This window comes from Ceratotherium simum, chromosome 20, assembly GCF_057802395.1.
Source record: "Ceratotherium simum simum isolate JZ-2026a chromosome 20, ASM5780239v1, whole genome shotgun sequence".
Taxonomy (NCBI): Eukaryota; Metazoa; Chordata; class Mammalia; order Perissodactyla; family Rhinocerotidae; genus Ceratotherium; species Ceratotherium simum.
The window spans coordinates 32,034,829-32,047,522 of NC_141919.1; the positions used below are offsets into that span (position 1 = coordinate 32,034,829).

Here is a 12,694-nt window from a genome sequence, read left to right on the forward strand (position 1 = left end):
AAAGGATGCAGAGGCTTGTGGTCCCCATTATATTCTTTTTATTTCACCTGTTTATCATCCCTCCCTAAAAAAAAGACCAAAAATGGAACACAGCTAACTTAGTCAAGTGGTGTTTCCAACTGCTTTGCCGTATATGGCATCCTTAATGGAAGAGATTTGTACAAATTCTCCATTTGTACCATCCTTCCAGATGATCAGAGTTATTTGGTTTCAATTTGATTCAATTATATCCCTTCCACCTTGGCAAAGGCAGTAATTTGTACTCACCAGCAATGACAACTAATTCAAGCATGGGTTTGCCTTTCCTGCCTGTGGTGTCTTTGCCAACAACCGTGTCTAAAGGGCTTATAGAAAATTACATTTACTGACATAGAAGGTCACATAATATTGTCTCGGATCAAGGTGCTTCTTTAATGGCAAAGGAAGCGCCATAATTGGCACCCGGCTGTGGATGACCATTCCTACTATATAACATCACTAGAAGCAACCAGACTACAGGAATGATGGTGTGGCCAACTGAAGGCTCAGCTAAGTTGTCACCTCAGGGAAACACCTTGAGAGATTGGGACTCTGTCTTAGAACTGCAGTAAATGCACTTAGTCAAGTGTACATATATAACGTTTTAACTTCAACAGGTATGTTTGGGGAGGAAAATGAAAGTAGAATTGGCCTCCCTCTCACTCACACTGACTCTCCTCTTAAATATTTGTTTTCCATCCTTGGTACTCTAAGTTCTGAAGGATTAAATGTCCTGTGTTCTAGGCAGAACACTTCCTCCACGGAATATGGTACTGATTACACTAAACCTAAAATAATGACTTTTGTCTGGTCACTTTGAGTATTTTCAGCTGGTATGTTAGAAGAGAAATGAGTTATAATACTGGCATGGTAATAAATTCATATTGTTATGAGGAGCTAGGTATGGTGTTACACAAAAGGACCTATAAGCATGTCTAGAACTCAGGTTTCACTGGCAAATCTCTTGGTGTTTTCACGCTCTGTAATACTCTTCAATGTTACTTGGTGGAACCATTACCTGTCAAAGATCAAGAAAAACAGAGTCTCCGACCCTTTTGAGATGAAAGTCTGGATCACTCTATCAGACAAGCAAGCTAGACTAGCTGAAGAATTGACCAAAAATGAGGGCAACCTAGAAAGGGTTGTGGAGTAGGGAGATAATGAAAATCAATCAATCAATCAATGAAATCAGTTATGGACTCAGGACCAGTTGTAGCAGCACATGGAAAATTCCGTCACGGAGTAGACTTATAATGGGGCACAAATGGTCTCGACAGGAAGGGATTCCCTGTTCAGATGTCTGTTGTGTTCTGATTCACACCATCTCTGCTTTAGCTTTGATTTTTGCTGCATCTGTGTGGCGAGTTCCAGGCAGCACAAGCACAGAAAGAAAAATGAAAAAAAAAAAAAAATAGAGGCCTATTTTACTACGAATAACAATGCAGATATCCGAAATAAATTATTTGAAAACTATTATAAAAACAATTCTACATTATCAGATGGAATTAATTCAAGAAATGTAGGTTGGATTAATAATAGATAATACCAAAAAAATATTGAGTTGTAAAATTCATAGAAAACAAATGGACACTTTCTTTAATATCTCAAAAATAGTTAAGGGAAAAGATAAGCAACCTAAGAAGCAAAAGATGGTAAAGAGAAATGAACTGACAGTTCATAGAAAAAGAAATAAAAATAGATGTTATACATATGAAAATATTTTGGGCTTCACACATATTTAAGGGTCCTAATAACTAGATTATTTTTATTACCAATTAAATTGGCAAACGTTAAAATGATTAATAATAAGCTTGTCAAGATTATGGGAAAACTGTTCTCACATATTATTGATATTTTTGTAAATTTCTGCAAATTTTTTTTTTTTTAATTTTTTGTTTATTGCAGTAACATTGGTTTATAACATTGCAAAAATTTCAGGTGTACGTCATTGTACTTCTATTTCTGCATGGACTACATCATGTTCACCACCAAAATACTAATTACAACCCATCACCACACACATGTACCGAATTATCCCTTTCACCCTCCTCCCTCCCCCCTTCCCCTCTGGTAACCACCAATCCAATCTCTGTCCCTATGTGTTTGTTTATTGTTGTTATTATCTACTACTTAATGAAGGAAATCATACGGTATTTAGCCTTCTCCCTCTGACTTATTTCACTTTGCATTATACCCTCAATGTCCATCCATGTTGTCACAAATGGCTGGATTTCGTCGTTTCTTATGGCTGAGTAGTATTCCACTGTGTACATATACCACAGCTTCTTTATCCATTCGTCCCTTGATGGGCACTTAGGTTGCTTCCAAGTCTTGGCTATCGTGAATAAGGCTGCAATGAACACAGGGGTGCATGTACCTTTGCAAATTGGTGTTTTCAAGTTCTTTGGATAAATACCCAACAGTGGAATAGCTGGATCATATGGTAGTTCTATCCTTGATTTTTTGAGGAATCTCTATACTGTTTTCCATAGTGGCTGCACCAGTTTGCACTCCCACCAGCAGTGTATGAGAGTTCCCTTCTCTCCACATCCTCTCCAACACATGTTGTTTCCTGTCTTGTTAATTATAGCCATTCTGACGGGCGTGAGGTGATATCTCATTGTAGTTTTGATTTGCATTTCCCTGATAGTTAGTGATTTTGAACATCTTTTCATGTGTCTGTTGGCCATCTGTATATCTTCTTTGGAGAAATGTCTGTTCAGGTCTTTTGCCCATTTTTTAATTGGGTTGGTAGTTTTTTTGTTGTTGAGATGCATGAGTTCTTTATATATTTTGGAGATTAAGCCCTTATCAGATGTATGGTTTGCAAATATCTTCTCCCAATTGTTAGGTTGTCTTTTCGTTTTGTTGATGGTTTCCTTTGCTGTGCAGAAGCTTTTTAGTTTGATGTAGTCCCATTTGTTTATTTTTTCTATTGTTTCTCTTGCCCGGTCAGATGTGGTGTTTGAAAAGACGTTGCTAAGACCGATGTCGAAGAGCGTACTGCCTATGTTTTCTTCTAGAACTTTCACAGTTTCAGGTCTTACATTCAAGTCTTTAATCCATTTGGAGTTAATTTTTGTGTATGGTGTAAGGTAAGGATCTACTTTCATTTTTTGCATATGGCTATCCAGTTTTCCCAACACCATTTGTTGAAGAGACTTTCTTTTCCCCATTGTATGTTCTTGGCTCCTTTGTCAAAGATTAGCTGTCCATAGATGTGTGGGTTTATTTCTGGGCTTTCGATTCTATTCCATTGATCTGTGTGTCTGTTTTTGTGCCAGTACCATGCTGTTTTGGTTACTATAGCTTTGTAGTATATTTTGAAATCAGGGAGTGTGATACCTCCAGCTTTGTTCTTTTTCTCAGGATTCCTTTAGCTATTCAGGGTCTTTTGTTGTTCCATATGAATTTTAGGATTCTTTGTTCTATTTCTGTGAAAAATGTTGTTGGAACTTTGATAGGGATTGCATTGAATCTATAGATGGCTTTAGGAAGTATGGACATCTTAACTATGTTAATTCTTCCAATCCAAGAGCACGGAATATCTTTCCATTTCTTTGTGTCTTCTTCAATTTCTTTCAGCAATGTTTTATAGTTTTCGGTGTACAGATCTTTCACCTCTTTGGTTAAGTTTATGCCTAGGTATTTTATTCTTTTTGTTGCAATTGTAAATGGGATGGTATTCTTAATTTCTCTTTCTGCTACTTCATTGTTAGTGTACAGAAATGCAACTGATTTTTGTATGTTGATTTTGTATTCTGCAAATTTACCATATTCGTTTATTACTTCTAAAAGTTTTCTGGTGGATTCTTTAGGGTTTTCTATATATACAATCATGTCATCTGCAAATAGTGACAGTTTCACTTCTTCCTTTCCAATTTGGATCCCTTTTCTTTCTTTCTCTTGCCTGATTGCTCTGGCTAGGACTTCCAATACTATGTTAAATAGGAGTGGTGACAGTGGGCATCCTTGTCTGGTTCCTGTTCTTAGAGGGATAGCTTTCAGTTTTTCACCATTGAGGATGATATTAGCTGTGGGTTTCTCATATATGGTCTTTATTATGTTGAGGTACTTTCCTTCTATACCCATTTTATTCAGAGTTTTTATCATAAATGGATGCTGGATCTTGTCAAATGCTTTCTCTGCATCTATTGAGATGATCATGTGATTTTTGTTCTTCATTTTATTAATGTGGTGTATTACGTTGATTGATTTGCGAATGTTAAACCATCCCTGCATACCTGGAATGAATCCCACTTGATCATGGTGTATAATCTTTTTAACGTATTGTTGTATGCGATTTGCTAGTATTTTGTTGAGGATTTTTGAATCGATGTTCATCAGTGATATTGGCCTGTAATTTTCTTTTTTTGTGTTGTCCTTGTCTGGTTTGGTATCAGGGTAATGTCAGCTTCGTAGAATGAGTTAGGGAACTTCCCCCCATCCTCAATTTTTTGGAAGAGTTTGAGAAGGATTGGTATTAAGTCTTCTTTGAATATTTGGTAGAATTCACCAGGGAAGCCGTCTGGTCCTGGACTTTTATTTTGGGGGAGGTTTTTGATTACTGTTTCGATCTCCTTACTGGTGATTGGTCTATTCAAATTCTCTACTTCTTCTTGATCCAGTTTTGGAAGGTTGTATGATTCTAAGAATTTATCCATTTCTTCCAGATTGTCGAATTGGTTGGCATATAGTTTTTCATAGTATTCTCTTATAATCTTTTGTATTTCTGAGGTGTCTGTTGTAACCTCTCCTCTTTCATTTCTGATTTTACTTATTTGTGCCTTCTCTCTTTTTTTCTTGGTGAGTCTAGCTAAAGGTTTGTCTATTTTGTTGATCTTTTCAAAGAACCAGCTCTTGGTTTTATTAATTTTTTCTATTGTTTTTTTGGTCTCTATTTCATTTATTTCTGCTCTGATTTTTATTATTTCCCTTCTTCTACTGATTTTGGGCTTTGTTTGTTCTTCTTTTTCCAGTTCCTTTAGGTGCATTTTTAGATTGTTTATTTGAGAGTTTTCTTGTTTGTTGAGATAGACCTGTATCGCTATAAACTTCCCTCTTAGAACCGCTTTTGCTGTATCCCATAAATTCTGGCATGTCGTATTTTCATTTTCATTTGTCTCCAGGTATTTTTTGATTTCTTCTTTGATTTCTTCGTTAACCCAGTCGTTGTTCAGTAGCATTTTGTTTAATCTCCATGTATTTGTGGCTTTTCTGATTTTCTTCCTATAGTTGATTTCTAGTTTCATACCGTTGTGGTCAGAAAAGATGCTTGATATTATTTCAATCTTCTTAATTTATGGAGACTTGTTTTGTGGCCTAATATGTGATCAATCCTGGAGAATGTTCCATGTGCATTTGAAAAGAACGTGTATTCTTCGGTTTTTGGATGGAATGCTCTGTATATATCTACTAGGTCCATCTGTTCTAAGGTGTCGTTTAAGGCCAATGTTTCCTTATCGATCTTCTGTTTGGATGATCTATCCGTTGGTGTAAGAGGAGTGTTGAAGTCCCCTACTATTATTGTGTTACTATCTATTTCTGTTTTTATGTCTGTTAATAATTGCTTTATATATTTAGGTGCACCTACATTGGGTGCGTAGATATTTACAAGTGTTATATCCTCTTGTTGGATTGTTCCCTTGATCATTATGTAATGCCCTTCTTTGTCTCTTTTTACAGTTTTTGTTTTAAAGTCTATTTTGTCTGATATGAGTACTGCTACCCCAGCTTTCTTTTCATTGCCATTTGCGTGGAGTATCTTTTTCCATCCCTTCACTTTCAGTTTGTGAGTGTCTTTAGGTCTGAAGTGTGTCTCTTGTATGCAGCATATATATGGGTCTTGTTTTTTTATCCAGTCAGCCACCCTATGACTTTTAATTGGGGCATTTAGTCCATTGACGTTTAAAGTAGCTATTGATAGGTATGTACTTACTGCCATTTTTTAACTTTTTTTTTTTTCTCAGTGTTTTAGTAGTCCTTCTCTGTTCCTTACTTCTTCTATACAGAATTGATGGTCACTTTAGTTTGACCTCTGTCTGAAAGCTGTACTCTTTAACTACCCTCCTCCCTCCTTTTATGTTTTTGATATCATATCTAACCTCTTTTTTGTGCATTTGTATCCATTACGTTCTAATTGTGGAAATAGATAATTTTTCCTATTTGTGGTCTTCTCTTTTCCCCTTAAATCAGTCCCTTTAACATTTCTTGTAACACTGGTTTCTTGGTGACAAACTCCTTTAATTTTTGCTTATCTGGGAAAATTTTGATCTCTCCTTCCATTTTGAACGATAACCTTGCTGGGTAGAGTATTCTTGGCTGTAAGTTTTTTTCTTTTAGCACTTTAAATATATTGTGCCATTCTCTTCTAGCCTGTAAGATTTCTGCTGAGAAGTCAGCTGAAAGCCTTATGGGGTTTCCTTTGTATGTAACTTGACATTCTCTTGCGGCTTTTAGGATTCTCTCTTTATCTTTAATTCTGGACATTTTGATTATGATGTGTCTTGGTGTGGGCCTCTTTGGGTTTATCTTGTTTGGGGCTCTCTGTGCCTCCTGTACCTGGATGTCTGTTTCCTTCCTTAGGTTAGGGAAGTTTTCATCTATTATTTCTTGAAATAGATTCTCTGCCCCTTTGTCTCGCTCTTCTCCTTCCGGGACACCTATAACACGGATGTTAGTGCGCTTGATGTTGTCCCAGAGGTCCCTTAGACTGTCCTCACTCTTTTTAATTCTTTTCTCTTTTACCTGTTCACCTTGGGTAATTTCTTCTAGTCTTTCTTCCAGCTCACTGATCCGTTCTTCTGTATCCTCTACTGTGCTTTTGAGTCCCTCTAATGAGTTTTTCATTTCCAGTATTGTATTCTTCATTTCTGATTGGTTCTTTTTATATCTTCCATTTCTTTGTTGACATTCTCACTGAGTTCATCTATTCTTCTCCCCAGATCAGTGAGCATCCTTAACACTCTTAGTTTGAACTCTCTGTCAGGTAGGTTGCTCATTTCTGTTTCACTTAGTTCCTTTTCTGGGGTTTTGTCCTGTTCCCTTACTTGGAATGTATTCTTTTGCCTCCTCATTTTGCCTCTTTCCCTGTGCTTGTGTCTACGTATTAGGTAGGTCAGCTACGTCTCCTGCTCTTGGATAGGTGACCTTATGTAAGTGATGCCTTAGGAGGCTTCCAGTGTGCTTCCCTCAGTTCTCAATGTTCCAGGGGTGGCCCCTATGTGGGCTACGTGTGTCCTTCTATTGTGGCCTGTTAGCTCTCCCTATAGGTGCCCAGGGAGGCTGAGTTATGCTCCTGGCCAGCTGTTGTAATGCTCAACTGCTTGTAGTTGTTGTGGGCCCTTCAGTCTCTTTATCAGGTGTGGGGAGCCCCAGCACAGTTGGCTGTAAGTTCTAATACCACATTTGTGTTGCAGTATTTCTTTTAAGTGAGTAGGCCCCCAGTGTGGCAGGTTGTTAGGCTCGGGGCCTTAGAATTTCTGTAAACCTCTAGCCTATTAGGTCTCTTGTCAGCTCTCTGAGGATTGCAGCTGGGTGGGGCTGCCCTCAGGCACAGGAGCACCCAATTGTTTCAGGCTTTGGAAGGTGGGGCAAACCTCCTATGTGGGTCTTTGAGAAGCACAAGTCTTCTGCAGCTGACAAGCCCTGTTGCCCACAGGTCCACACACACAGTCAACACAGTCCTGCCCCGTGTGAGCGCCCCGACCTCCCCAAGCGGACCCAGTCTCTCCACGGCGGGAGCCCCACACACTCCGCCACCACCCCACACTCTCCACCCTGCCTCGCTCAAGTCAGCTCAGTTGCCAGGCTGCAGAGAATCCAGTCACCAATCTATGCAGGCCCACACGTTGCCTAAGGGCTTGTTGTTGGGTGGGGCCAGTCTCTAGGGTGGGCTGCCTGCCCTGGCTGAGCTGGATTAAATCGGTGCTCTAGCGGGTGGAGCAGACCCTGGGCTAGCAGGTCTCAGGGAAAACTCCAATGGCGTCTGTGTCAGCATGCTCACACCAGGCCACAACAATGGCCGCCGCCAATGTCCCAGTCCCTGGAGAGGTCTCACCCCTCACCGAGATGCACTCAGGGCCTATTAGGTGAGTCTCTTGTCCCCGAAGCACTGCACACCTTTCTTTCTGGTGATTTTAGGATGCTTTCTGGAACGGGTGAGTTTGTGCACGGGCCCTTTAAGAGCCAGTTTTAGTTTCTTTGTGAACCGGGTTTTCTGGGGGTGCTCCCCAATGCTTTAGTAGCAGGCACAGTTAGATATTATGCTGCTGGTGTCGATTGTGCTGGGTCCACAAAATGCCCACAGCGGGGGCGCTCCCGGCTCAGGGCCCCCTGCCTCCAGGGAGGCTGCGTACCTGTGAGCTGCTCCCGGCGGCCGTGACGCTGGCGGCTTGTGAAGGCGGCATTTTTCCTCTCCGGAAGGGAGTCTCTGCCTCTTCTACCCCAGTTAGGATTGTCCGTTGTTGCAGGAGTTCCTCTTATCCAGTTTTCAGTTCTGTCTCAGGGGTAATTTTTCCACGAGTAGTTGTAAATTGGCTGTGTTCACGGGAGGAGGTGAGTTCAGAGTCTGCCTATGCCACCATCTTGACTCCGCCCTCTCAATTTCTGCAATTTTTAAAGGCTGTTTGCTGATGTGTTATATAACAAATTTACATTACTTTTGATTAAGCAGTTCCATTTGTAGGAATTTATCTTCTATAATCACAGGTTGCAGAAGACACAATCAGTATAAGGGAGTGCTACACAGAACTGCTTACAATTTTATGCAAATTAAAACATAAATGTCCACCAGTAGAATATAGCTTCAATGTGAAAGGATGTGAGGATTTGTATGATAGGATTATTTCTATCTGTTAAAATATGAGATCAAGTAATACGACCTAAGAGAGAAAAAGCTTTCCAAAATACACTAAGTGAAAAAGAAAGTTTCATGATAGTATGACCACACTTACACCTATGTATATGGAGACCACTTTTAGTAAAACATATTAGATGCAGTTAATAGTGATTATTTCTGAGGACTGAGGAAGAAGTTTGGATGCCAAGAGGGGTCTATTCTCACTTTATAGCCTTCTGATTCATTTGAATTTTATAATTTAATCCACACTACTTTTATTATAAAATTTGTTTTAATATGTATACATGTACGAAAAAAATCATACAAAAATATCATTAGAAAAGAGCTCAAAGAATAATTAGACCCTATTATGCCCAGAGCAACATATGACTATATAGAAACAAACACCTGGGGTTCTCAGATTACAATATTAATAGCTGTGGAACAATCTGATCTGAGATACAGATTGATGGGCATACAAATAGGATGTGAGCTACAGTAACGAGGAAATGCTGACCTTAAGAAAGTCCAGTAGCGGAAATCACATGCCAGGGAGGGAGATTTTTGTCTGATCCTGGAGACTAAGTTGGGGTTAATAGGAAACAGAAAGAGTTGTGAGAATGATTTGGCGAATACTGCGGAGCCGCAGCTTTCTCATTTGGGAAGACAATTGGGTGCGATTACCTATTTAGACCTTAGTTGCTAACATTGACAGGTACGTTAAACTCAAATATTAGCCTGTAACTTATAAATTTCAGCTTTACAATGAAAGACAAGTTAAGCCCTTTACAACATATGTTTACAAGCTAAAGGCAAAAATGACCCATAAAATTAAGAAATGTATTTAAAGGTAATTACACTATTAGGTGTGTAAGAGGATACATTCCAGATAAATCATCCCACATTTGTCATTGATTTTTGTGCAGACATTCATCCATATGAGCAGCAACGGTTTAATAAGACAAAGACATGTTTCTTCACTCAAGAAATACTTCTTCATTGCTTGACTTAAGGCTAGACTTCTGGGTAGATGAGGTAGACAAGATAACCTCCAGATTTCCTTTCTGCCCTGTGTTTCTAAATTTGTCTGGTTTCCAAGAAACTTATATTTCATTGATCTGTAAGTCACACATAAAATAGCCTGAGGAACAGTCAAACATATTTCGCTTAAGAGAGGCTAATTTTGTTAACTACATGTTCCAATTATATTTCCATTTTTTAATTGGATTAGGAAATCAACCCACAGGCTGGTCTAAAGGGGGTACTTTCAAAATCAATCATGTATATGGTATATGTTGCATTCTATTATTATGGGTTCCTTACAATAAAGTTGAGGCATCTGTAGCTATGTTTTTTTTTCTGTCCCATTGTACTAGCTGAAGAATCATTTCTGTTCACACCTTGAGGGTCAACAGCACCAATTTATTTGCCCTGACTTTAGATAGGTGAAAGTAATGATTATTCATTTTTCAATTGAAAATGCATAACCAGTTACTCAAATCTGCATCATTAGATAAATCTTTTCCCCCAAATGGAAACTTCAATGTTATATTCTACTTAAAGAGATTAATGGACAGCAGCTCACTTATTATTTAACCAAAGAGAGCTATCTCAAATGATAACAGTACTATTTGAGATTAACAGCAAATTCAGCACAAATATGAACACGATCTGAAAAATAACTTTGTATGCATTTTCATAAAGAAAATTTCTGTGCAGAGGCTTTTTAGTTTGATGTAGTCCCACTTGTTTATTTTTGCTTTTGTTGCCTGTGTTTTTGATGTGATATCCATGAAATCATTGCCAAGACAATGTCTTGAAGCTTTTCTCCTGTTTTGTTCTAGGAATTTTACATTTTCAGGTATTAGGTTCAAGTCTTTAATCCACTCTGAGTTGATTTGTATAGTGTAAGATAAGGGTCTAATTTCATCCTATTTCATGTAGATATCCAGTTTTCCCTACAGCATTTGTTGAAGGGACTATCCTTTCCCCAAGGCACGCTTGTTGAAGATCAGTTGACCATATATACATGGGTTTATTTCTGGGCTCTCTATTCTGTTCAGTGATCTAAATGTCTGTCTTTACTCCGGTACATACTGTTTTTATTATGTGGAGTAGTAACATATTCTGAAATCAGGAAGTGTGATGCCTGTAGCTTTGTTCTTCTTTCTCAAGATTGTTTGGACTATTTGGGGTCTTTTTGGTTCCATATGAATTTTAGGATTTTTTTTCTCTTTGTTTATTAAAAAAAGCCATTGAGATTTTGATAAAGATTCCATTGAATTCAAGATCAATTTGGGTAGTATGGACATTTTAACAATATTAAGTCTTCCAATCATGAACATGGAATGTCTTTCCATTTATTTGAGTCTTCTTTAATTTCATTCATCACTGTAATGTTCAGTGTACAAGTCTTTCACCTCCTTAATTGTTTATTCCCATGTATATTTTTTTGTGTTATTATAAATTGGATCATTTTCTTAATTTCCTTTTCAGAAAGCTCATTGTTAATTTATAGAAATGCAACTGATTTTTGTATCATTTTTCAATCCTGCAACTATAAGGAATTCCTTTATTAGATCTAAGAGTAATTTTTATAGTGTCTTTAGGGTTTTGTATATCATGTGATTGGCAAACAGAGGTAATTTTAAACTTTAAGCTTCTTAAGAATATTTATCATGAAAAGATGTCGAATTTTGTAAAATGTTTTTTCTCATCTATTGAGATGATCATATGATATTTATCTTTCTTTCTGTTAATGTGGTATACCACTTTAGTTGATTTCTGTATGTTGAACCATCTTTACCTCCCAGGAATAAATCCCACTAGATCATGGTACATGATCTTTTTAATATTCTACTGAATTCAGTTTGCTAGTATTTTGTTGCATATTTTTGCATCTATGTCTATTAGGGATTTGGCCTCTAGTTTTCTTTTCTGGTAATCTCTTTTTGTGGCTTTGGTATTGTGTAATGCAGGCCTCATAGAATGAGTTTGAAAGCATTCCTTCTTCAGTTTTTTTGGAAGAGTTTAGAAGGATTGGTGTTAATTCCTCTTTAAATGATTATTAGAATTCACCAGTGAAGGCTTCCAGTCCTGAACTTTTCATTGTTGGGAGGTTTATAATTACTGATTCAATCTCCTTATTTCTTATTGGTCTGTTAAGATTTTCTGTATCTTCATGATTCAGACTTGGTAGGTTGTGTGTTTCTATCCATTTCTTCTAGCTTATATAGTTTGTTGGTGTATAATTGTTCATAGTAGTCTCTTACCATCTTTTTAATGTTTGTGGTGGCGGTTATAAGGCCTCTTCTTTCATTTCTGATTTTATTTATTTGAGTCTTCTCTCTTTTTCCTTCTTTTCTTTAATGTGGAGTGCTTCATGTATTTGTGTGTCACCCTTGTGCAGAGGCTATGCTAACCTTTCTATGTCACTACAATTTTAGTGTATGTGCTGATGAAGTGAGCACTCCTCTGACTTTTTTTCTTGGTTAGTCTAGCTAAAGATTTGTCAATTTTGTTTATCTTCTCAAAAAACTAATTCTTAGTTTCATTGATGTTTTCTGCTGTCATTTTAGCTCTATTTGATTTATTTCTGCTCTAATCTTTATTATTTGCCTCCTTTTTGCAACTTGGGATTTAATTTTTTCTTTTTGTTCTTAGTTTGTTGTTCTTCCTGGAGGAGTAAAATTAGGTCATTTATTTGAAATTTTGTTTTTAATGTAGGCATTTATAGCTAGAAACTTCCCCCTTAGAACTACTTCCTCTAAGTTTTACTACATCCTCTATGTTTTGGTCGATTGTGTTTTCATTTTAACTTGTCTCAAGATAGTTTCT

General features: G+C 37.6%; 1 non-coding gene across 1 annotated transcript; it reads right to left on the reverse strand.

Moving 5' to 3' along the window:
- Window positions 1–12,221: 12,221 nt before the first annotated feature.
- Window positions 12,222–12,327, reverse strand: LOC147914397 (U6 spliceosomal RNA). The gene has a single exon (XR_015555491.1). It is a non-coding gene; the product is annotated as a U6 spliceosomal RNA (small nuclear RNA).
- Window positions 12,328–12,694: the final 367 nt, after the last annotated feature.